The sequence below is a fragment of the Vulpes vulpes genome, unplaced genomic scaffold (assembly GCF_048418805.1).
Source record: "Vulpes vulpes isolate BD-2025 unplaced genomic scaffold, VulVul3 u000000678, whole genome shotgun sequence".
NCBI lineage: Eukaryota > Metazoa > Chordata > Mammalia > Carnivora > Canidae > Vulpes > Vulpes vulpes.
In genome coordinates, this window is record NW_027325803.1 from 717,163 (window position 1) to 742,683 (window position 25,521).

Genomic DNA, 25,521 nt, shown 5'->3' on the forward strand with positions numbered 1-25,521 from the left:
AGATCAAGGAGGTGCTGGGGCCCTGGGCCTCCTGAGCCTCGGCCCCGGCGGGGAGGGGGTTCAGGAGGAGGCAGGCCGGGGGCCGGGCAGGTCCAGGCCTGGGGGCTCCCGCCGACCGGCCTGGGGGCTCCCGCCCACCGTCCTCGGGGCTGCCTCGGGGCTGCCTGGGGCTCCCTGGGGCTCCAGCCGGCCCTGCCAGGCGGGGCCGGGAGGGCACAGGTCCGTGGGGCTCCCGGGGCAGCACCTCCGGGCGCCCCCCCCCCCCGTCGGGCTGACAGCGGCTCCCGGGAGAATTCAAACCGGGAAGGCGGGGGTCAGGGCGGGGGGGACGCGAGCGCAGCGCCCGGGCCCGGCGAGCGGGAGGCGCGACCTCCCCCGGCCCCGGCCCCGGCCCCCGGCCCCGGCCCCGGCCCCCGGCCCCCGCCCGCACTCACCTCTCGGGGCGCTGCGGTCCGGGCCACCCCGCGGCGGGCAGCATCGGCGGCTGCGGGGCGGCGCACGCGGCCGGGGCAGGGGAGGGGCGCGGGGTCCCCGGGGGCGCGGTACAAAGCGGCGGCGGCGGCGGCGGCGGCGGCGGCGGCGGCGGCGGCGGGGGGGCGGGGGCGGCGGGAGGAAACAATGTAGCCGCGCGGCCCCGCAGAGTTCCGCTTCCGAGCGCGGCCGGGCCGGGCCGGGCCGGGGCGGGGACGTGGCGGCCGGGCCGGGCCGGGGAGCCGGGGCCGGGGCCGGGGCCGGGGTCGGGGCGGCGGGCTCCCGCGCTGCAGGGCCGGGCGGGGTCTGGCGGCCGCGGGCTGGCCGGGAGCGGCCCCGACGGCGGGGGCGCCCCGCTCGGACCCCTCCCCGCGGGCCCCCGGGCGGGCGGGCGCGGGCGGGGGGCGGCGGCGGACACGCTGGGCTCGCCCGGGCTCCGCCGGAGGAAGCTCGCAGGCCTGGCGAGAGGAAGCGCGGCCCGGATCCTCCGCCCGCCGCAGCGCGCCTGCGCGAGGGGCCTGCCCGGGGCGGCGGGGCGGGGGCGGGGCGGCGCCCCCTGCCGGGCGCCGGGGGCACTGCAGGGGGTGTGTCCGCGCCCTGCCCTGCCGGGCCCTGCGCTGCCCGGCCCTGCCCTGCCCTGCCCTGCCCTGCCCCCGCCGCGCCCCGCGCCCTCCCGGGGCAACCCCGCCGGCTGCGGGCTCGGGCCCCGCGCGGGAGCCACTGAGGCCCGGCCTCGGCCGCCCTCCCCCGACCCGGCCGCAGACACGGGGCCTCGCTGGCAGCCGCGAGCAGGCGTCCGTTCACTCACTCATTCATTCGCCGGCTTCTGGCCCTGCCGTGCAGCCTCCGGGAGGGGCCGGCCCTCCTCCCCGTCGCGGGCCTCGGCGGGATAACGGGCGGGCCGGCAGCCCGGTGCAGAGACACCGAGAGCTGGGGGACGAGGTCCGGGAAGGCAGAAAAGAGGGGCCGGCGGATGGGAGGACTTAATAGAACTGGGACCCCAGGTGGGGGAACCGCGTGGACAAGGGTAGGGAATGGGGGGAGCCCTCGAGGGCTCCGGGAAGCCTAAAGAGCTCAGTAGGGCTGCAGCTGGCAGTGGGGCTTCAGGACAGGTCTCTGCAAGCTGCGGGGACAAGAGATCCAAGCAAGGAACCTTGTGGGACTTCCTTGGACTTTATTTTCAGCCTGGAGGCAATGAGGTTGTGGTCGGCAGCTGTGTGACCTTGGGAAAGTTACCTAAACCCTCTGTGCTACGGTTTTCCCCATTTGGTAAAATGGGGGAAATAAGAGCACCAATTTCTTAAGGTTTTTGTGGTGAGGAAATGAGTTAAGTCATGTAAAGTGCTTAGTGTGCAGTAGTTGGCACGTGACCGGCGCTCAGTCAAGCACCACTGTGACACGTCCTAGTCAATGAGGAGCAGGAACATGGTCTGCTCTGAGCTACAGGAGCAGACAGTGTGTGTGGTTGTGTGTGTGTGTGTGTGTGTGTGTGTGTGTGTGTGTGTGTGTGTTGGGGAGGTGGTCAGTGACGGAGGGGAGACCAGACTCTGGTGTAGGTAGGAGGCATCGAGGCACTTCTTAGGGACTGGGCCCTGAAGGAAGAGTCAGGGTTGGGTGGGCAGAGAGGAGGGGCACATCTGGTGGGGGACATGACATATCCTGGCAAGGTCTAGTATACCCAGACTGAAGGCCTGAGAGGGACAGTAATGGGCCTGTGGGAGAGTGAGCTGGAGAGACAGTACGGCTGCGGTGTGCAAAGAACCTCAAATGCCAGGAGCCTGACTTGGGTGTGCCTCCCTGGACAAACCACAGGCTGGCCCTGTGACCCAATGTACCCCTGGGCCAGCTTCCCGGGGAGGGGCTAGCCCTCTGAGGAGGGAAGCAAGGGCCCCTCAGTGGCACAGTCCATTAAGTGTTCCACTTGATTTTGGTTCGGGTTATGACCTCAGCATCATGAAATCGAGCCCCGAGTTGGGCTCTGCACTGGGCAGTGGAGCCTGCCTAAGATCCTCTCTTTCCAGGGATCCCTGGGGGTGCTCAGCGGTTTAGCGCTGCCTTTGGCCTGGGGCGTGGTCCTGGAGTCCCGGGATCGGGATCGAGTCCCGCATCGGGCTCCCTGCATGGAGCCTGCTTCTCCCTCTGCCTGTGTCTCTGCCTCTCTCTCTCTCTCTGTCTGTCTCTGTCTCTCATTAATAAATAAATAAATAAATAAATAAATAAATAAAGTCTTAAAAAAAATATTCTCTCCCTCCCTTTGCCCCCACCCTCCACACATGTGTGCACTCACTCACTCTCTCTAAATAAATAAGTAAATAAGTGATTTAAAAACAAGAAAGGGAGGGAATTAGTAGTCACACCTCTGCCCTTTGAGGAGACATCAAGTCTCAGAGATTGCTATGGTGTAATGGGAAAAGAGCACGGATTGGGGGCTCAAATCTCAAAGTTGAATCTCAGCTGGGCCACTTACTAGCTGTGTGACCTTGGGCTAGCTACTTAAGGTCTCTGAGCTCAGTTTCCTCTTTTATAAGATCAGGCTCAAAATATCCTTCTGCTCATGAGAGATGCTGCAGATTCAGCAAGATAACAGCCCTGGGTGTGGGGGTGAGGAGGGTGCTCAGCTCGGTTGGTTTCCCTTTCTTTCCTCTGAGGTCAAGATGGAATGATAAAGTAGTGCCATGTGGGGCAAATGTCAGCCTGCAGGAAAGCACTGCAGCAGCTTTGCAAAAGGCTTTTGAAAGGGAGAAGTTGACCTCTCTTCTCCCCAGATGGGCTCAGCTGGCGAAATGGGAAAGGACTGTGGGGATTTGGGGGAAATGCTATAATTTGTGTTCCAGTTTTGTCACCAACCCATCTTCCTTTTCCCCCAACACACTTTATTTTCTCCCCTGGTTTGCTGTGGCCAGGAGTGAACTTTGGAGTCAAATAAAGTTGCGTTTGAAGCCTGGCTCCACCTCTCCAAGGCAGAGTGAAATATATTTTTTAACTTCCCCAAACCCCAGGCCTAGGGGACATATCAATAAAGTGCCCTGGCCTGCTAGGTATCCTCTGGTGGGAGAGCTAAGTAATTTCCAACTTCCCCAGTCACTTCTCTTTTAGGCACTCACTCAACAAACACTGAGCACCTACTCAGTGCCAGCCACCGTCCTGGATGCTAGAGATGAAGGCATAAAGCGAGGTCACATGGTCCTTGCCCAGCAGGATAAACAAACAGGGTGATTAGACACTGTGGCAGGAAGGCAGTGAATGCTGGATGGAGTAGAACGGGCGAGGGGAGCCAGGCACAGAGGCTCAGCAGCTTGAGGGACGACAGTCAGAAGGCCAAGGTGATAAGGCCCATAAGTAGGGGAGAGAGATATTGGAGGAAGGGGCCAGGTCCTGGGGGTCCTTGTGGGCCAGGCATTTTATTACACGAGTTTGGAGCTTATTATATGGCCAGTGGGGAGCCAGTGGTGATGGCCATGGGCCCCTGGGGACAAAGGTGGGCCACCTGATGGCTCTTCCTTAGGCGCTATTTGTGCGGAATAAGGGCACATGAGAAAGTGGGCCTAATCCCTGGGTATGGCTGGAGCATCTGAGGAAATGGTGGTGCTCTTTGTTGAGGTGGTGAGGATTTGGGAGGGAGGATAATGCTCAAAAGCTGGGTTCTGGACAAACTGGGCTTAAGACACCTGTGAGACCTGGAGATGTCACGTTGGCGTTTGCAGCCAAGCTCTACAGACCTGGCCACCGAGGCTTGGATGTAAAGACCTTTCCCAGATACCCACCCCCAGGACTGGGATACGGGTCTGAGAACTGCCAAAGCCTGGAGCACCAAACAGCCTCAAAACTCAGCAGACTTTAGGGGGAAAAAAATCATCAGAGAAGGAAAGTCCTTGGGTTTTAGGACGGGGGAGTAAATTTAAGAGGAGCACACCCCGCCTCCCCCAGGCCAAGTAGGCTCAGCACTCACTCGCTCTCCCAGGGCTGGGCTACTTGTCTCCACCCTGCGGGGAGTCAAAAAAAAGAGAGGCTGGAAACTCCTGGATGTGGAGGATGATGCTCATTTAACATTCTGGCTACAGGGCAGCCTGGGTGGCTCAGTGGTTTGGTGCCTGCCTTTGGCCCAGGGTGTGATCCTGGAGACCTGGGATCGAGTCCCATGTCGGGCTCCCTGCGTGGAGCCTGCTTCTCCCTCTGCCTCTCTGTGTCTCTCATTAATAAATAAATATCTTAAAAAAAAAAAAAAAAAAGACATTCTGGCTACATTTAACAACATGAGCTAGGCTTGGATTGGTTGCTGGTGGCCAGAAGCCCAGGGCCAAGGCCAAGCACCTTTGTGGATGGTGTGTTGTCAGCCCCTTGGAAAGGGAAGGACCTCTCCCTCTCTCCATCCTGCCTCCTCCCCTCCCCCAGTCTCTTTGCATCTGAGATGACAGTTTAGAGAAGCTGGTGTGAAATAGTTTGAAACTCAGACCTTCTGGGCGGTCCCCCAGGGCAGAAAACAGGAAGCCAAGATTAAAGGCAGATTTCCAGCAAAGTCCCCTTCTAACTTCCTGCAGAGCAGGTGCTGGGGCTGAGCTGTGAGTCTCTGCCCTTGCTTGACAGCGGCACCGGCACCTCAGCCGCCTGCCTTGGGAGCTGTTCTATGGCCTTGCCATCACCATCCCCAGTGGGGAGCTCCTGCTAGGCTCTGGGGGAAGGCACCTCCTCCAGGAAGAGGCTATGGCAGATGGAAGGGGGGCTCACTGGGAAAGAGGCTAGTGGCACTGAAAGGAAATAGCACCTGGGGACACCGGGTGACGTGAGACCAAGTGGAAAGGGCATGGGCTTCTGGGTCACTCAGGCCTGCTGTGAATGCCACTGCCCTGCTGCAGGCTCTCAATGACCCGAGGATGGCGGGGTTGGGGGCTGGGGGATGTTGGGGAGTGGAAGCAGTAGAAAGAGGGGCTTGGGGGAAGGTGACCAGAGCAACCAGGCCAATGTCAAGGGCCAAGAGTCTCTAAGGAGAACAGGAACCAGGAAACAGCAAGAGGCCACAGTGGCCTCTGACATCTCAAAGCCAGGGGCAGCTCAGCTAGAGGGCCAAGCTGATAAAATCCAGTGCGGCTAAAATCTCAGGGAAGCAGTGGCCTGTATGAGCCTCCCCTGGGACCTCTGTCCCTTCCTGACCTGCGGGCCAGCAGGCTTCCGCAAGCTCTGTCAAGTCAAGAGGCCGCACAGGCCCATGAAGGGGCACGGCCTTGGCCTTCCACATAAGCCCTTGTGCTTCGGCCTGAACGCCCACCCCTACAAAGCTGTCCTTGGGAGGGAGCGGTGCCTGCCTGGAATCCAGGGCTGTCACACATTGAAAAGTTCCCTCCTTGGGCTGGTAGGGTTTATCATGAGGATGAGGTGCTGGCCTGGGAAACTGAGGCTCTGGGAACAGACCTTGCTACTGACTTTGGGCAAGGCCTCCCCGTCTAGGCCTCAGCCTCCACACCTGTGTGGTGAAGGCTCACACCTGGGGATCTCCTGCAGCTCTGGCTCCTTGTGCACAAGCATAGGTGGCTGCCGACTGCCTCCCAACTTCTGACTTCCCGGGACCAGGCAGCTGCCATTTGCTGAGCACCCACTGTGTGCCAGAAGCCTCATTATTATGGATGATGACGGCTAATATCTACTGAGCACTTCCTATGCATGAGCGCATTTTTTTTTTTTTTAGATTTTATTTATTAATGAGAGACACAGAGAGAGAGGCAGAGACACAGGCAGAGGGAGAAGCAGGCTCCCCGCGGGGGCTTGATGTAGACCTCCGTCCCAGGACCCCGGGATCACACCCTGAGCGGAAGGCAGATGCTCAACGGCTGGGCCGCCCAGGCGCCCCTGTGCACAGCATGTTTTTGTGTCAAGTTAAGGTCCGTTCTCTGCACTGCACCAGTTTGCTCCAGGGACATTTCCTAGGAACTTGGTCTTTCGTTTTGATGCAACAGTGGTCAAAGGCGTCTTGATGGCGGTGGCTTGGTGGCTTTGGTGGTGTTAGTGATGGCGATCCAACTGCAAGGTCACTGGGGAGCTGGTGGCTCCCACTCTTGTGGCCTGAGGCTGTCCATACACAGGCCCTCCCCTACCACACAGGGGTTAACTGGCCGGTCCCCTGACCTCAAAGGTCATGGGTCCTGGGTGGGCTGATTTAGAATCTTGCAGAGGTGGGAGGCTGCAGAGGTAAGTCCATGGCATGAACTGGCCGAGGTACCTGTCATCCCTGCAAAGTGTCTCAGTGCCTCCCTCATGGCACATATTTATCTCCTCCTCCACCTCTGTCTTCTTGGAATGTTCTGGCTACTGGGGCATGGATGTTAAACGAGGTGATGAGAGTCACCAGGAGGGTGTGCAGGCGTGCTGTGGGTTCAGAGCAGAGGAGCCCTCCTCACCTCAGTGCTCAGACCCAGCCTAGGAGGCAGGCAGAGGGGAGCAGAGGCCGTGGAGCTGGAATGGGGAGGGAGGCCAGGATGGAGAGAGGGGCAGGGCAGGGGGCAGAGGCCCAGAGCAGAGCCTCCCTTGCTGTGCAGAGTCTGTGCACCTCCTCCCTAGGCAGAGGGACCCTGCTCTTTGAGGTTTTTACCACAGTGCTGGCTGTGCATTTGCAGTTTTAAAGCTACTCCTCCCTACAGGTGGAGAACTGACTGCCTCTCTGTCCTCCGGGAAGCTGCTGCAATGATCGTCCCAAATCCCAAGGCTAGATCCCTCCTCTGTGCTGGATCCCTCAGCATCGGGGCACCGACTACCCCTTTGTGGGGGCTTCCTGATATGCCCTTGGGGCCAAAATGCAGCACCCAGAGGTTGGCTGAAAGACCGAGTAATGTGAATTTCCGCTGACAATAATAATAATAACTAGGTAACACTCCTGAGGGGCTGACAATGTGCCAGACCTCTGGCACTTCACCTGTCTTAATGGTCACTTTAGCCTCGCCATATACTCGCAACGTAAGGACCATTGTTATCTCCATTTTGCAGATACAGAACCTTCAGAGGGATTCCATGGGGGAGCTTGGTTGCCAGATCCTGGGTGGGGGAGGAAGGGCCCAGGACTCTGCTGCATCCCTATCACCCAGTTTATTTTTTTTTAATAAATTTTTATTTATTTATGATAGTCACACAGAGAGAGAGAGAGAGGCAGATACACAGGCAGAGGGAGAAGCAGGCTCCATGCAGGGAGCCCAACGTGGGACTCGATCCCGGGTCTTCAGGATCGCGCCCTGGGCCAAAGGCAGGCGCCAAACCGCTGCGCCATCCAGGGATCCCCCTATCACCCAGTTTATTGGGAGAGCTCTGGGTTAGAGTCCCGGCCTCACTCCTGCCCAGCTGTGTGACCTTAAGCAAAAGTCACTGAACCTTTCTGAGGCTCAGTTTCCTCCTCCCTAAAATGGACACGAGGGGCCCACCTCACGGGGTGCTTGTGATGCTGACCGGAGGCTGCGTGAAGTTAGCCACTTAGCACGGCGCTTCGGCACAAAGCATGCTTTCGCTCACTGGCAGGCAGAAGAGGATTTTGCTCTGAGTGCCCACAGGCTCTGTGGTTCTGGCACCGCCCCATTGCCCTCTCAGCACTGGGCACAGCTGCCTGAGGCCTGTCTGTGCCCGGCCCTGAGTGGGTTCCGTGGCTGCCCAGTTCAAACCCTCCTCCAGCCACGCACCAGATATCCAGGGCACGTTCACTACTCTCCGGGCTCCGGAGCCCCTGGGATTGGGCAGGGCGGAGCGTGCTCGGTTCTCCCCAGGAGTGCTGGGCTCACAAACCCTCTTACGGGTTGACACCCCTCTCTGTGCTGCCCGGAGACTCTCATCTGTCAGGTGTCATCTTCAAGCTGAACCAACCTCCACCCAGAAGTGCCCAGGCCCTGCCTTGCAGATTGGAAGCCCCGTTAGGGCTCTTTTGCCTTCTTCAGGGGAACTGATTTGGGGAAAGCAAGAAAAGAGGTCCTGGGGGGCCCCCAGGTGCAAAGGTTGGAAGTGTGCCCCAGGGCAAGGAAAAGGAGCAGGAGGTTTGCCGGGCTTGGGCTGTGCAAGCTGGAGTAGCTGGGCTTTGGTGGGTCTCCGGTCAAGCTTTTGCAAATCACATGCAAATCCTCCCGCCCAGGTGTTGTACCCATGAATAGCCTGGTGGCCAACACCTGTCCCCATGGGAGATTAGGGCAGCTTTGGAAAGACTCCTCCCTTGGTTGGGAGTGGAGTGGAGCTGGGCAAGGAGGGGACCCTCCCTGAGCTGAAGGAGGTTCCAGAAGCCACCTGAGTCAGGAATGAGGCCTGGAGGGTTTCCTCTGTGGGTTCCGGGGGGGTTAGGGGGGCTGGGGAGAAGTGTTCCCTCCCTCTGGTTGTTAGTTCCAACATATATAGTTGTTAGTTCCAAATATAGTTCTGAGCTATGGGTGTCTGGACGGGCCTGAGGACAGGGCCTGGCTCCTTTTCCTCTGTCTGTCCGAGGGGTGGCACAGAGTCTGTGGCAGGGCCGGTCTAGTCAAAGAGATGGCCCCCTTGTCCCCTAAGGACCCCCCCGCCCGCAGGGACCTTGCAACTCCGATTCCTCAGCAGCTAGGGCCGTAGCTGGACCTCGCCTGCAACTCCACCCGCCAGGCAGCAGGGCGAAGGGCGGCTGCAGAAACTGGTCAGGCCTGCCTGGGCTTGGAGCCCAGGCCCTCCTGCTTGGTTGGGTGAGCAAAGGATTAAGGTTGGGGTGACAGGACCAAAGCTTGGAAGGAGCTAGCCACGCCCCTGAGCTTGTGGTATGGAGAACAAAGCTTTGTGCAGCTAGGGTGACGGTGGTGTGTGACAGGGGGATGCAGTGCCCCAAGCCCAGCGACCCTCGGAGATCATGTTCAGTGGCAGCGGCAGCTGAGGGCCAGGGCCAGCATCCTGTGCAAACTGCAGCGGAGCCTCATCTTAGCTGGCTTTTGTGGCCCTCCTCCTTGGGGGGCTGCCCTTTCCCCAGCCCGGGGCTCTGTCTTCTGCTTTTGGTAACAGTACGTTTATTTTTTGCTTCTGTGAGTCCAAGGTCGGTTTCCACTTGTCATTTAGAAGCTTCCCCGGTGGCGCTGGCCCCACACCCACCGTGTGGCAAGAGCATGAGGTAAGGTCCTGCGTGGGAAGTGTCAGATTCATAACGGCGATTAGACAAAGGTCATCTTCTTCCCCTTGCACTCTTCGCGATGACTTCACTTCTGCTCTCTCTTTCAGAGTGAGCTTGGTCTCCACCAAGCTGCGGGCGGGGTGCGGGCGGGGTGCGTCTGGCCAGGCTTGGGGGGGACCAGCGCCCCTTGGTGGCCAGAGCGGAGGGGAGGCAGCCAGGCTGCAGGCAGGACAAAGCCCCAGGGCCCTGGCCAGCAGCCCCAGAGCCACGTCCTGACAGCAGGTGTGTGTCTCTCTAGAAGCTGCCGGGAGCCTGGAGAGGACCCCGGCCCGACGTCAAGCAGGGCCAGGGCTGACCCTGTCCAGTGCGGAGGGCTGCAAAGTGTGCTCTGGGCAAGGCCGTCCTTGCAGATGAGGGCAGGGAACCAGAGATAAGGCCGCTTCCGGAGAGCGGGGGCCGCTCGGTCATCCCTTCACGCAGGCAGAAGCCAGCCCCTCCGGGAGCACCTCTAGGGCTTCTCTGTCTGGCTCTGGGACGGCTTTTTCCAGGCGGGGTGCTAGTGGGGGACAGCCAGGTCAGCCCCGGTGCCAGCATTCTCCGGGTCCTCGGGCTTCTCTCTGATTCCAGCCACACACACCCCGGCTCGCAGGGCACCTGGCCCGGCCTCGCTGACATCGCTGGCATTCTCCTGAGTGTCAGGAACAAGAGAAGGCGGGCAGGAAGGCACCCTCTGCGGACACCCCGCATGCTGGGTGTTTGTCACTTGGTCTCATTTGCTCCTTGTCCTCCGGGGAACGTAGCAGCGTCTAAGCCTTATCTGTATGGCTGGACGGAGGCTCAGAGGTGGCCTGTGGAAGCATCCCGAAGCCTGGCCTTCCCGTCCTGCCCCACAGGAGGCTCTCAGACAGGGGTCCGCATGTGGGCCCGGGGCCTAGGTGTGCGTGGGGTGACGGGCCGCGAGCTGGCTGTCTGCCACCCGCCTGACCATCCTCCCTTGAGGAAAAGGCGAGCTGCAGGCGCAGTGGTCCTGGGTGGCAGACAGTCCAGGTAGGAGGGTCGGGGGAAGGGTCTCAGAGCCCGGGGTGGCAGGGCTGGGAGGAGGGTGTGACAGGGCCGCCAAGGGTCAAACTTGTGGCCTCACTGGCTGCCCCCGGCTTTCCTGGTGAGCGCCCAGGGGTCCCGCTTTGGCGCAGGGAATTCCGCATGAGCTGCAAGAGCTGCCTCTGCAGAGCACCAGTGATGTCACCCTTGGCAAGGGACCTCCCCTTCTGCACCCTGTCCCTGTCTGCCCAGTGGGCATGAGTCTGCTATCCTCACCCACAGAGTGTCCCGAGGGCCACGTAGGCAAAGCGGCAGGAGGGACCCACAGAAAGGAGAGGCTCCGAGAACTCAGGCAGATTCTCAAGCAGAATCAGGGGAGCATCTGGATTCCAGACATCTTCCAGATTCCAACATTTAATTTCTTCAAATAGAAGACCCCTGAGAAGACGTCTGGGTGGCTCAGCGGTTTAGCACCTGCTTTCGGCCTAGGGCGTGATCCTGGAGACCCGGGATCGAGTCCCACATTGGGCTCCCTGCATGGAGCCTGCTTCTCCCTCTGCCTGTGTCTGTGCATATGTGTGTGTGTGTGTCTCATTAATAAATAAATAAAATCTTAAAAAAAAATAAGAGAAGAAGAAGACCCCTGAGAAGAGGTAGGTAGGGGTGTAGATCCTTGTAGGATGGGCCACTCTCTCCTTCTGGGCCTGTCAGTGCACCTGTGACCCTCATTTGCTCACCTGTTGCTCTGGTGAGGAGCGGAGTGAGTCCCCGGAGGTCAGGAAGGGTGGCCGCCATCGGTGTTCCTGGTGGCCCCGGCACAGAGAAGGTAATGGGTCAGCCTGGTGGGTGATGATTCCTTGAAGGTGGAAGTAAGAGAACAGGGTTGAAGTCCTGGCAGGGAGTTGGACAAAGAGTTTCTACTTTGAGTGGGGAGCTTTGCTCAGTGGCAGTATCGTAGCCAATGAAGTTTATCCGAGGCGCGATTATTGCTAATTAAAAACTTTTCTACTTTGAGTGGGTCTATGGAGACCAGGCCAGGGAATGATGGGGGTGGGGGTGGGGGTGGAGGAAGAGCATTCTCTGGCCATTCTTTTTTTTTTTTTTTTTTTTTTTAAGGTTTTACTTATTTATTCATGAGAGACACAGAGAAAGAGCGAGAGAGAGAGGCCAAGACACAGGCAGGGGAGAAGCAGGCTCCATGCAACCATCCCGATGGGGGACTCGATCCGGGGACCCTGGGATCCCGCACTGAGTAAAGGCAGGTGCCCAACCGCTGAGCCCCCAGGCGTCCACTTGCTCTCCGCATCCATGTCCTCTGGCCACTCCTAGTGGCCACTAGAATTTCTGAGTGAGAAAGACTGGAGACTTGTCCTGAAGCTGCATTTACAAAAGAAGTAAGTGTGTTGCCTGAGGTCGTCGGCTTGGGGCGGGGCGGATGCGAGGCCTGCGCTTCTCCGGGTGGCCACGAGGGGGCGGCGCAGGCCGCATTGTCGCCGCTCCCGCTCCTGGGAGGAGCCGGGCAGGGGCGGGGCGGGGCGGGGCGGGGCGGGGCGGGGCGGGGCGGGCGGATCCAGGCCTGCAGGGCGGGGGCGGGGGGGGGGGGCTTGGGGAAGGGCCGCTCTCCTGCCCACGGATCACAAGCCTGACGTTTTTGGCAGGGGCTTTCGTGGGCGGGTGGGAATATTTCCTTTGAACAATGAGCCCTGCCACTGGGTGAAATTTATAAAATTACTGGAAAGTTTATGAAAAAGACTGCAGTTGTGCAAGCTTCAAGGCAGAATGCATTACCCCTCCTGTGGGGGGGAGAGGGGACCGTGTGGCTCCTGGTGCACGGCAGCTGAACACTGCCTCCCACTCCCCTTCGAGGGCAGTGCCCAGACCCAGGTGCCCGGTGTGGGCCTCCCTGGAGGGCCTCTCATCATCCTCTGGGTGGGCAGGCCCTGTTGCTGGCTTTCTAGAATCCTGGGTTTGCACACCACCCTGAGGAAGCAGGCCTTGCAGGGCCTGGGAGGGGGCACTGGTGCACCTGAGGCAGGAGGTGGCAAGTGGGGGAGAAGGCAGCAGGTTCACCTTGCCAGGTTCCCCGGGTGCAGGGCACGGAGGCCCAGGACCTTCTTGGCAGCCGCAGGAGGGTAGGGCCACTGCCGAGTCCAGCCAGAGCCCAGGATGGCCCAGCAGTGGGGGCCTGGCCGGAGCTGGACAAGCCGCAGCCCCACATGAGGTGGCATCGCGGCAGGGGCCTGCCCGTCGAAAATAAAACTGCCCCTGCGCCCATTTCCTGGGTGCCCATGTACACCCCAGTTTCCTCATCTGTGCCCCGAGTACCGCTCACTAACTTATCCATTGCACATTTACCAGGTACTGCTCTCCTGCATCCCTGGCCTGGAGTCTGTCCTATGCCACTTCACTTGCTGGGCAAGCTCTGTGGTGTCCCCCGGGCCTCAGTTTCCTCATCGTGATAAAGGGTAAATAACAGTGTGTGCCTCGTGGCATTGCTGTGAGGATTAAAGCACCATCGGGCAATGAGGTCAGTGGGGCCTCGTTGCTGTCCTTGGGGAGAGCTCAGAATAAACGGGCCTCTCCACCCCGGGAATGTGCATATATACGCCCTGGGAACTGAGGTTTGTACACAGAATAGGCAGCCTTTTAAGATTTTATTTATTTTTTTCAAAAAATTTTTATTTAAAGTCAATTTAGTTAACTTGGAGTGTATTATTAGTTTCAGGGGTAGAATTTAGTGATTTATCAGTTGCATGGAACACCCAGTGCTCATTCCATCACGTGCCCTCCTAGTGCCCATCCCCCCTAGCACCCCTCAGTTTGTTTCCTATAGTTTCTAAAAGCGTCTCTTATGGACAATTTTATTTATTTATTTTGAGAGAGAGAGAGAGTGTGGGTGCGAGACAGGGGGAGCAGAGGGAGAGAGACAATCTCAAGCAGACTCATCTGCTGAGCACGGAGCCTGATGTGAGGCTTGATCCCACCACGTGTAAGATCCTGACTTGAGCCAAAAGCAAAAGTCAGAAGCTCAACTGACTGAGCCCCCCAGGCGGCATCTTGATAGAGGCACATTTCGGAGGCCGGTACCAGGTGGAGGAGGGTCCAACTCCAGGCCCAAGATGACCACGGCAGGTCAGCAGCTTGGCTGCCTGTAAGCTGTGCTCAGTGCTCCTGGCACGTGTGTACACGCCTGTGTGTACGCGCCTCTGTTTTTCCCTCCCTCAGTCCCTGAGGTGGTCTGGGGTGGTGAGGGGAGGCAGGGCAGAGGCAAGGGAATGGCAAACTTTTTTCTCCCCTTAATCTCTGCCCTTGGGGGGGATCCCTGGGTGGCTTAGTGGTTTGGCGCCTGCCTTTGGCCCAGGGCATGATCCTGGAGACCCAGGATGGAGTCCCACGTCGGGCTCCCGGTGCATGGAGCCTGCTTCTCCCTCTGCCTGTGTCTCTGCCTCTCTCTCTCTGTGTGTCTCTCATGAATAAATAAATAAAATCATTAAACAAAATTCTTAAAAAAAAAATCTCTGCCCTTGGTCTCCGTGATCCTGCAAACAGTCCCAAAATATGCAGCCTGAATACCACTGAGTTATGGCCTCAGAACATCTAGGTACCAGTTCTGCTCACCAGCTTTGCTAGGGAAGCTGTTTCCCCTTCCCTGAGCCTCTGTCTCTCCATTTCTAAAGCAGGGTTAGGGGTTATTTAGTGAGTGGGGCTCTACCTTCCCGGAGACGAGGGGTACCGTAACTTGTCCATGAAAACGTGTAAACCCTTTCCTGCCTCAGGACCACATACTGGTCCCTCTGCTAGGAACTGTTCTCCTTAGCTCTTCCTGTTCAATTCTACGGACCTCTGCTGACAAGCCTGCCTTCATCAACCCATCTTAGGTCATCATCCCTATCTGTCTCTTCATAGTGCCCTTACTTCTTCTTCTTCTTATTATTATTTTTTTAAGATTTACTTATTTTTTTAAGATTTATTTATTTATTTGTTAGAGACACAGAGAGACACATACACAGAGAGAGGCAGAGACACAGGCAGAGGGAGAAGCAGGCTCCATGCAGGGAGCCCGACACGGGACTCGATCCCAGGTCTCCAGGATCACGCCCTGGGCTGAAGGCGGCGCCAAAGCGCTGAGCCACCTGGGGCTGCCCAGTAGACTACGAATTCCACGAAAGCAGAAGATAACCATCCTAATCTGGTTTGTTGCCATCTCTCCACCAGCTAGCATAGCACCTAGTACATAATAGGCGTTCAATCAGTCTAACATAAATTCTTTTGTTTGAAATAGGAAATCTCTATACAAGGTACAAAGTCCAAAAGTCACAAAAGGATGAAATCTCTCTCAAGCCCATGTCCTCTAGATGTGCATTACCTTCTTTAGAGAAGAGACATTTTTTCTTATACAACTTTGCAGGATATTCTCTGCAAATGTCAGTATTCTTTCTTTCTTTCTTTCTTTCTTTCTTTCTTTCTTTCTTTCTTTCTTTCTTTCTTCTTTCTTTCTTTCTTTCTTCTTTCTTTCTTTCTTTCTTTCTTTCTTTTTGCTTTCTTTCTTTCTTTCTTTCTTTCTTTCTTCTTTCTTTCTTTCTTTCTTCTTTCTTTTTTCTTTCTTTCTTTCTTTCTTCTTTCTTTCTTTCTTCTTTCTTTCTTCTTTCTTTCTTTCTTTCTTTCTTTCTTTCTTTCTTTCTTTCTTTTTCTTTCGATTTTATTTATTTATTTGACAGAGAGAGCACAAGCAGGCAGAGTGGCAGGCAGAGGGAGAGGGCGAAGCAGACTCCCCGCTGAGCAGGGAGCCCGATGTGGGGCTCTATCCCAGGACCCTGGATCATGACCTGAGCCGAAGGCAGATGCTCAACCCGTGAACCACCCAGGTTCCTCCTTCTATGGTTTTATTACCAACATTTAAATTTTTGATGCATTCGAATTTATTTTGGCCTTAGGAGGGAGGTAAGTATCTGCATTTTTCAACATTATTTATTCAAGAATATACCTTTCCCGCACTGATTGGAAATGATACTTTGTAGTAAGAACATGAATGAATGAATAAATGAATGAGTGACTTGGTAGCATTGCCGAGAACAAAAACTCACTGCTCTATCATTTGCTACACGGCACCAGACCTCATTGTTATCACTGGGGTTCACCTCCAAAGGCCTGCTCTAACCCTAGTGTCCTCTGAACCTCCAAGGTGGAGCTGGTGTGGAGTGCACAGTTGTAGGTCCCGGGGTGCCCAAGTACATGAGTGGGCCAGTGGGGGGTAGTGGTAGGCGTGGGTATGCATTTCAAACGCCAGTCCTGGGGGTGTGGGTTGAAGGCTGTGGATGGGGCGAGAGGGTACTCAGTCTCGGGGGGCACATGCCCACGGGCAGGTGTGGGCCTGGAGCGGTCCAGTGTTACACGTGTGCGTGAGTTTGCCAGGTGTGTGTTCAGGTGCGGCAGCACAGTGGCCAAGTATGTGCGTGCTTGCAGCCGGCATGTGTCTGCAGGTGTGCCTGCTATCTCCCTGCCCTCTGGGCCACCGGAGCCACCTGCTTGCGTGCCTGAGAGTCCTTGTCCCGGAGCTGAGAGTCGTGAGAATGGAGGACTCTCTCAGTCCCCAGATCAGTGCTTCCTCTACGGTGGGGGTGGCTGCGGGGAGGTGGCCTGCTTAATTAGACAGGTCAAGGAGCCCTGTTATTGCTTCTCTTGCCCACGGCATGGTCACACCTGGAGACCTGCACCTGGTGGCGCACCTACCTGGGCAGGGGGAACAGAGCTGGGGGAGGGGTGGGAAAACAAGTGGCAGGGGCAAGATCCAGCCGGACCTCAGCTTCCACCACACACGGGACAAGGCTGTGCTCTGGGCTGCAGCGCCCACCCACCAGGCCAGGAGTGCCCGGCCCCAGGGATGGTCCCCTGCAGTCCCCCCACACACGCACCCTCCCCCCCACACACACACACCTCCCCACACACACACACGCTGCACAGCTTCTAGGTGGGGAAATTGATGCTGATACAGGGGTGGTCTATCCAGAGCCTCTGTCACTAGCCCACCTGGCGTGAAGCCACTGACACATGCCACTGGGTGCCGACAGGCATAGTGGAAGAAGAGCCCCCACCCCCAGCCTCAGCCTCCATCGTCCCTGGCCTTAGAGAACCCCTAGCCTGGAGGGGGGGTGCTGCACCCACTTGGAGGTAATGTGCATGCGTGGGTGCGCAAGTTGGGGTGGGGTGTAGGTGAAGGCAGTGCTCTACAAGTGAAACCCTGTGTGTTGCAAGGATTTTTTTTTAAGATTTTATGTATTTATTCATGAGACAGAGAGAGAGAGAGAGGCAGAGACACAAGCAGAGGGAGAAGCAGGCTCCACGCAGGGAGCCCAATGTGGGACTCGATCCTGGGACCCCAGGATCATGCCCTGGGCCAAGGCAGACACTCAAGGCTCCACCGCTGAGCCCCCCAGGTGCCCCATTGGAAGGACTGTTGAGGGAGAGTGAGAATGTCCTTAGCCCCCCAGCAGAGGCCCCGCACTCTGGAGGGACTTCTGGGGCCCCGAGCTCCTGGCCGTCTGCAGTGGAAGCTTGGCCCAAGCTGGCCCCTTCTCCCTCTCAGCCTTGCTGGCTCAGCCCTGGGCCCCGACCGACCATCCCTGGACTGGCGTCCTGCTGTCCGTCCCTCCCTCGGTTGGAGACGCTGGAGGCAGGCCGGCGCTAGAGACACAGAGATGAACGAGACCGGGCTCCTGGGCTCCTGAGGAGCAGGCGAGGGTGCCTTTGCCAGGGGGGTGTGGGAAGCCTCGTGGCCCTGCTGCTCCCCCAGCCAGTCCGGGAAGCCAGTCCAGGTCTAGGGACAGAATGCACCCAGAGCGAGAGGCCGGGAGCCCATGGAAGCCCTCCCCTTTAGCAGCGTGGGGTTCTCCAGGGGCTTCCCTGGGGCAGGCGTGGAGGGGGGAGGCCTGTCCCACCGGGAGGTGACTTTCCTTCCGACAGCTCCTTCTCACGCAATTAGCCGGAAGGGGTTGGGGGCCTATTGTTCCCTGGCACGCCAGCACCCCCAGCCCTCCCCAGCTTCTGGGTGGGGGGAACGGTGGAAGGAAGTGGGCTGAGCCCAGGCCCTGGCAAGACCCCAGTGAGGGTGTAGGGTCCCGGGAATGCTGGCTCACACATGTGCGCCTGGTGTATGCACAGCTGCAAATGCAGCACATGTGTCTTGAATCTGGTCTTGCCCGGAGACATTTTTTCCCAGCATTCCTGGTGTGTGTGTGTGTGTGTGTGTGTGTGTGTGTGTGTGTGTGTGTATCGAGCACTGACCTAATACCTGGCACTTTACACACCCTATATCATCAAGCCTCCCAGCAGCCCTGTGGGATAAGATTGTCATCCCTAGTTACACCGTGAGAAAAGCTACACTCGGAAGGGTTATGCAACCGGCCCAGGGTCAGGTGTGAGCTGGGATTTGAGCCTCTCTGCGAGCCAGCCTCCTGCCCTATCTCCTTTCCTTTCCTAGGCCCTGCTGGGGATTGGACTCCAATCATTGATTACCTGCCAGGAGGAAATGGGAGGTGCAGAAGTGAAGGGGCAGTCTGGGGAAAGCTATCGAGTATCACCATGTTATCCTTCTAAAACCAGAGAAATCTGCTGGTCCCCGGGGCTTCTGGGGAGAGCACAGTGACCAGAGAACCAGAGGTGGCCCCCCTCACTAGTGCAAGCTGAGGGCTTTGTGCTGGGCGGGTTCCTTACCCCAGAGCTCCCCCTCCTTTGCACAGCTGAGAGCCCACTGCTATAGTCGCACATCTTTGAGTTACAGCCCGAACTCCGTGGGGATCCTACGAACCCGTGGTGTGGTTATGTCATGGTAGAAACCCAAGCAGGACACAGGGCTTGGGGGCTATTTTTGAGGGAGGGGATCATCAAGAGATGGGGAGCTCAGCTAAGGGTGATTCAGGGGCAAGAGCCAACGGCAAGGATGAGGTGGAGGGCCGACCCGAACCCAATAAACTTCATGCTAGGAAAATCCAGCCTCTGCTTGGCTTCTCAGATGTGCATCTGCCACCCTTCTTTCAGTCTGTCCCCTCCTCAGATTTGTCACCTGGATAATCTTTCCCAGGAGCAAGTTGCCTTAGGACAGAGGCTTATGTGGGCAGATGTGGATTCATTTGCATAATGGCTGAGGGGATCCTGGGAGAGGGGTCACCCTGAACTCAAAGGGACCAAGGCAGGACCACCTGGCTCAGTGGCACAGTGCCATGCAGAGAAGGTTGAGCTGTCTTGGAGTAAGAACAGGTGCCTTCCTCTAATTAGTCGGGAGACTCAGTCTTGCAGTGTCAGAGGAGGTTGAGGACAAGGACAAGGTTTCTCTGCACTGAGGGTGTGAGGAGGGCTGGGCAGGGCAGGAAGAAAACAAAGGAGCTGCTGTGTGGCTCCGCTGCTTTCAGCCTCTGGTCGTCTCTCCTGTCCCTGGTATACCGGGCACTCCTGCAAATACAGCCAGGGTGCTGCGTGGATCAGAGGTGACCGCTGCCCCAGGGGGACCCAATCACTGATTAACCTGTGACCGCTCACCTATAAGGCCTGTCCAAAAGATGGCTTGCACGCATCCCATTCCTCTCCAAGAATGTGAACTAAGTCCTAGTAGGTGGATGATACTTAAGATAAAAAGACTTGAGAACCTGACTGAACAGCTGGGGGACAGAGGAGTCATTGAACTTTCCCCCTGAGGCCAAGGCGGGGTTCCCACTGTTTCATCTCCACCAGAATGACCACCTGCCCGTGCACGGCACTTCCAAGTGTGCCAGAGCCTAAAGTGAGGCTGGCAGAGTGGGGGTCATTGTTCTTAGCCTGGGCTTCCAGTTCACGGTGCCGGAGAAGACCTCAGAGGGGGATGAAGACAGGGGTCTGAGGCCCAGAGATGGGGCGGCCTTGCCCAAGGTCACCCACACCCAGAGCCTGAGCTCTGGGCTCCAGCCCTCCCACTGAGCGCCCTTCCAACTCTCCACGTGCCTCCCGGCTCCGGCTCCTGCTCCAGCTGCCTTTCCAAGCTGCCCTGTTCTATCCAGACAGTCCTGGCTACCGGGGAAAACACGGTGGGTGGAGGGGGAGAGGCTCTGCACGTGGTACAGGTGACACAGCCCCGAGTCCCCCACCAATCGGAGGGCATGCTTTCTGAGATCTGGGCTCCTTACCTCCAAAGAGGGTGTAATGGCACCTGCCTCCTGGGGTTGTGGGAACAGCCTGGGATGACGTGCGTCCAGGAAGCAGCAGGACAGGATTGTTCCAGCCAGCCTCCAGCCTGCCGTGGGGGGCGGGGGGGGGGCGGGGGAAGCAGGAATGGGTGGCAGTGGTGGGAGGTTGCAAAATCTCTATGTCTAATTCCTCCTACTTTGACTCTGGCCAGAGGGCAGCCCTGGGCCAGCCTGGGTGAGTTAAAGATTGGCCAGGTGTGCGTGAGAAGCTTGAGCCAACTCCTGACCGCAGGGAGCTGGACGGAGTGGTGACCATTGAGTGGCCACTGGACCCAAAACTCAACTGGGATTTGGCCAAATCCTGGACTGACAAAGTATGGCTGGCCGGGTCTCCATGTGCCATGAGGGCGCATCAGTGAGTCTTCACCAGATGGAGGTTTTGACCATGTCCCCCTCAGACTACAGCTCCCAAAACAAGGCCATGTGTCTTTCCTCCAGCAAGGCCATGTTTCCTGAGATTCCCAGGGCTGGGCTGCATCCCGCTCTGGACTGGGGCCCTCAGAGCTATTTTTCTACAGAACATGTCTCTAATATATTGATAAGGGCAATAGGAAAATAGGATACATTTTGCAGAGACTCAGTCTACTGCCTGTGTTGCTGGATGAGTCTGTCCTAGAAAGCAGGGGGTCATGATAGCTGGAGGGGCACAGCCATTTTTCAAGGACCCTCCCCAAAGATTCTTTTTTTTTTTTAATTTTTTTTAATTTTTATTTATTTATGATAGTCACAGAGAGAGAGAGAAAGGCAGAGACACAGGCAGAGGGAGAAGCAGGCTCCATGCACCGGGAGCCCGACGTGGGATTCGATCCCGGGTCTCCAGGATCGGGCCCTGGGCCAAAGGCAGGCGCCAAACCGCTGCGCTACCCAGGGATCCCCCCAAAGATTCTTCTGTCATGTTCCTTTTATTCACACCCAGGTGGGTACTCTGGAGTCACACTCTAGCAACTTTAAGCATAAAGATGTGTCCCTGGAAAGAACCTGGAGCCAGAAGGGCATTAAGGAGTCAGGTGGTGGGTCACCTGGATGGCTCAGCAGTTGGGCACCTGCCTTCAGCTCAAGGCATGACCCTGGGATTCCGGGTCGAGTCCCACATCGGGCTCCCCACATGGAGCCTGCTTCTCCCTCTGCCTGTGTCTCTGCCTCTCTCTGTGTGTCTCTCATAAACAAACAAACAAACAAATAAATAAATAAAATCTTAAAAAAAAAACAACTTACCATTTTAACCATTGTTAAGCACGTAATCCGGTGACACTAAATATATCCACAGTGTTGTGAAACTATCCGTTCTGTCCATCTCCAGAACTTTGTCATCATCCCAAACTGAAATTGTACCCGTTGAACACTAACTCCGTATTTTTCCGTCTCCAGCTCTTGGTAACTAACCGTTGTTCTAATTTCTGTCTCTTTGAGTGTGACTACTCTAGGTGCTTCACACAAGTGGAATCATACACTATTTGTCCTTCTGCACCTGGCTTAGGTGCAAAAGTTCACTTAGGATAATGTTTTCCAACTCCATTCATGTCATAGCATGGGCAAGGATGTCATTCCTTTTTATGGCCAAATAATATTCCATTGTATTTCTATGTGATACTTTATCTGTTCATCTGTTGTGCACTTGGGCTGTTTCCTCCTTTAACCATGGAAAATAATGTTGCGACAAACATTCTTGTACAAGTTTTTGTTTGAACATCTGTTTTCAGTTCTTTTGGGTGTATACGTAAGAGCAGAATTGGCGGATCGTACGGTGATTCTATGTTTAACCTTTGGAGGAACTGCCGAACTGCTGTCTACGATGACGACACAATTTTACATCCCTCCCAGAAATGCACACTGCTATCATTTATCCACTTCCTCACCAACACATGCTGTTTACTGGCTTTTTTAAAAATTGCATATAACTGACATATATTAGTTTCAGTGCACAACGTGATTCAATGTTTGTATATGTTGCAAACTGGTCACCACAATAAGTCTAGTTAACACCCATCACCAAACACAGTCACATTTTTTCTTGTGATGAGAACTTTTAGGTTTCCTCTTTTAGCAACTTTCAAATATATGATACAGTATATAATTATGGTCACCATGCTGTACATTATGTCCCAGTAATTTATCTATTTTAATAGATGGAACTTTGTACTTTAAAAAAAAAGATTTGGGGATCCCTGGGTGGCACAGCGGTTTGGTGCCTGCCTTTGGCCCAGGGCGTGATCCTGGAGACCCCGGATCGAGTCCCACATCGGGCTCCCGGTGCATGGAGCCTGCTTCTCCCTCTGCCTATGTCTCTGCCTCTCTCTCTCTCTCTGTATGACTATCATAAATAAATAATAAAAAAAAAATTTAAAAAAAAAAAAATAAAAAAAATAAAAAAAAAGATTTATTTGTTTGAGAGAGAGAGAGAGAGAGAGCATGAGAGTGAGTGGGGGGAGGAGCAGATGTAATGGGGGAGAAAGAGAGAGAGAGAGAGAGAGAGAGAGAGAGAGAATCTCCAGCAGACTTCTCGCTGAGCCCAGAGCCTGTGACCCCAAGATCATGACCTGAGGTGAAGTCAAGAGTCGGATACTTCATTGACTGAGCCATCCAGATGCCCTAGAAGTTTGAGCTTTTAACCCTCTTCTTCCATTTTATTCTCCCTCTACCCTCTCCCTCTGGAAACCATCAATCTGGTCTCCGTATCTATGAGCTCAGTTTGTTGTTTGTTTTTTAGATTTCACATATAGAAGATATCTGACTTATTTTACTTAGCATATGCCCTCAAGATTCATCCATATTGTCACAAATGTCAAGATTTCCTTCTTTTTCATGGCTGAATGATATTCCTGTGTGTGTATGTACCACATTTTCTTTTTTTTTTTTTGTACATTTTTAAAAGATTTTATTGATATATTCATGAGAGAGAGAGAGAGAGGCCAAGACATAGACAGAGGGAGAAGTAGGGTCTTTGCGAGGAGCCTGATACAGGACTCAATCCCTGGACCCCACGATCACGACCTGAGCCAAAGGCAGACGCTCAACTGCTGAGCTAACCAGGCATCCCTGTACCATATTTTCTTTATTCATCCTTTGTTGACAGACACTTAGATTGCTATATATCTTGGATACTGTAAATAATGTTGCAATGAATATGAGAGTACATACCTCTTTTCAGATTAGTGGGTTGTTGTTGTTGTTTTGTTTTGTTTTAGTGTTTTTGTTGGAAAAATACCTGGAAGTGGAATTGCTGGATTATATAGTAGTTCTATTTTTGAGTTTTTGAGGAACCCCTTACTGTTTTCCATAGTGGCCTTACCACATTACATATGCACCAACTGTACACAAGAGTTCCCTTTTCTCCACATCCTCATCGACATTTGTTATTTCCTGTCCTTTTGACAATAGCCATTCTGACAGGTGCAAGGTGACTCATTGTGTTTTGATTTGCATTTCCCTGATGATCATGTTGCTGAGCACCTTTTCATGTGCTTTTTGGCCATTTGTATGTCTTCTTTGGAAAAAAGGAGGAGGGGCTGAGGGAGAAGTAGGCTCCTCACTGAGCGGGGAGCCTGATATGGAGCTCGATCCCAGGACCCAAGGATCATGATCTGAGCTGAAGACAGATGCTTAACTGACTGAGACACCTAGGTGCCTCAGGTCTTTTTCAATTTTTTTTTTTTTATCAATGTCTTACAGTTTCCAGTGGACAAGTCTTTCATCTTCTTGATTAAATTTATTGCTAGGTATTTTATTGTTTTTGTTTATTTATGTAAGCTCTACACCCAACATGGTGCTCAAACTCAACAACCCCGAGATCAAAGGTCACTTGCTCTACCAACTGAGCCAGCCAAGAACACTCCCATTATTGTTTTTGAAGCAATGGTAAATGAGATTGAGTTCTTAATTTCTCACTCCTTTTTAAAATTTTTAGAAGATTTTATTTATTTATTAATGAGACAGAGAGAGGGAGAGAGAAGGGGCAGAGACACAGGCAGAGGGAGAAGCAGGCCCCATGCAGGGAGCCGGATATGGAACTTTATCCCAGATCTCCAGGATCAGGCCCTGGGCTGAAGGTGGTGTTAAACCGCTGAGCCACCTGGGCCGCCCTTTCTTTTTTTTTTAGAGAGAGAAAGAGAGCACATGCATGTCGGTGGGTGGGAGAGGGGCAGAGGGAAAGGGAGAGAGAGAATCTTAAGCAGGCTCCATGTCTAGTGTGGAGCCCAATAGGGCTTGACCTCACAACCCCATGAACATGATCTGAACTGAAATCAAGAGCCAGATGCTTAACCAACTGAGCCACCCAGGCACCCCTTAATTTCTCTTTCTGCTACTTCATTATTAGTATATAGAAATGCAACAGATTTCTGTATATTAATTTTATATTCTGCAACTTTATCAAATTATTGATCAGTTCTAATAATTTTTTGGTTTTGTTTTTTGATGGAGTCTTTAGGGTTTTATGTATTTAATATCACATCATCTGTAAATAGTAACAGTATTACTATGCTCTTTTATTTCTTTCTTTTTTAAGATTTTATTTCTTTATTCATGAGAAACACAGAAAGAGAGGCAGAGACACAGGCAGAGGGAGAAGCAGGCTCCATGCAGGGAGCCCGATGTGGGACTCGATCTCGGGACTCCGGGATCACGCCCTGAGCCAAAGGCAGATGCTCAACCACTGAGCCACCCGGGTGTCCCTACGGAGAAGTTTTTGATTACTGATTTAATCTGTAATCAGCCTGTTCAGACTTTTTTATTTCTTCATGATTCAGTCTTACTAGGTTACATGTTTCTAGGAACTTATTCATTTCTTCCAGGTTGTCTGATTTGTTGGCATATAATTGTCCATAGTCATCTCATGATCCTTTGTATTTCTGTGGTATCAGTTGTAAGTCTCCTCTTTCATTTATGATTCTATTGATTTGAGTCTCTTATTTTCTCGTGAGTTTTTTCGTGAGTCTAGCTAAAGGCGTGTCATTTTTGTTCATGTTTTCATTGATCTTTTCCATTGTCTTTTTAGTCCCTATTTCATTTATTTCCACTCTTACCTTCATTATTTCCTTTATTCTACTAACATAGGGCTCCGTTTGTTCTTATTTTTCTAGTTCCTTGTGGTGTAAAGTTAGATTGTTTATTTGATATTTTCTTGTTTCTTGAGGTAAGCCTTTATTGCTATGAACTTCCCTCTTAGAACTGTTTCTGCTACATCTCCTAAGTTTTGGTATATTATGTTTCCATTTTTATTTGTCTCAAGGTACTTTTAAAAAGGATTTATTTATTTGAGAGAGAGAAAAGATACATGGGGGGAGGGCAGAGGGAGAGGGAGAGAGAAATCCAAGCAGACACTGTGCTAAGCATGGAGCCCCACGCAGGGCTGGATCATGACCCTGAGATCACAATCCGAGCCAAAACCAAGAGTCAGATGCTTAACCATCTGTGTCACTCAAAAACTCTTCAAAGTATTTTTTTCTTTCTCTGTTGATTTCTTCTTTGACTCATTGGTTGTTCAGTAGCATGCTGTTGAACCTCCGTGTGTTTGTTAATTTCTAGATTCATACCATTGTGAAAACACGCTTCATTTGAGTTCAGTCTTTTCAAGTTTATTAAGACTCATTTGTGCCAACCATGTGGTCTATCATAGAGTGTTCTGGGGTACCTGGGTGGTTCAGATGGTTAAGCATATGACTTCAGCTCAGGTTATGATCTTGGGGTTCTGGGAGGGCACCCCAAGTCAGGCTCCTT

General features: G+C 54.5%; 1 protein-coding gene and 1 pseudogene across 2 annotated transcripts in view; one reads left to right on the forward strand and one right to left on the reverse strand.

Annotated features, from left to right (window-relative positions):
- Nucleotides 1–19,927, reverse strand: part of CSK (C-terminal Src kinase) — a 37,602-nt gene extending 17,675 nt beyond the window's left edge. Inside the window, exons 1-2 of one of the 2 annotated variants that reach the window (XM_072746027.1) lie at nucleotides 19,747–19,927; nucleotides 11,332–11,450 (exon numbers count right to left, since the gene is read on the reverse strand). The gene's annotated coding sequence lies outside the window, so the exon portion shown is untranslated. Of the gene's footprint in view, nucleotides 1–434; nucleotides 572–11,331; nucleotides 11,451–19,746 lie in introns of those variants that run through there. The other variant, XM_072746025.1, reaches the window with a different exon arrangement.
- On the forward strand, nucleotides 11,527–11,606 carry LOC112918257 (U4 spliceosomal RNA; annotated as a pseudogene).
- Nucleotides 19,928–25,521: the final 5,594 nt, after the last annotated feature.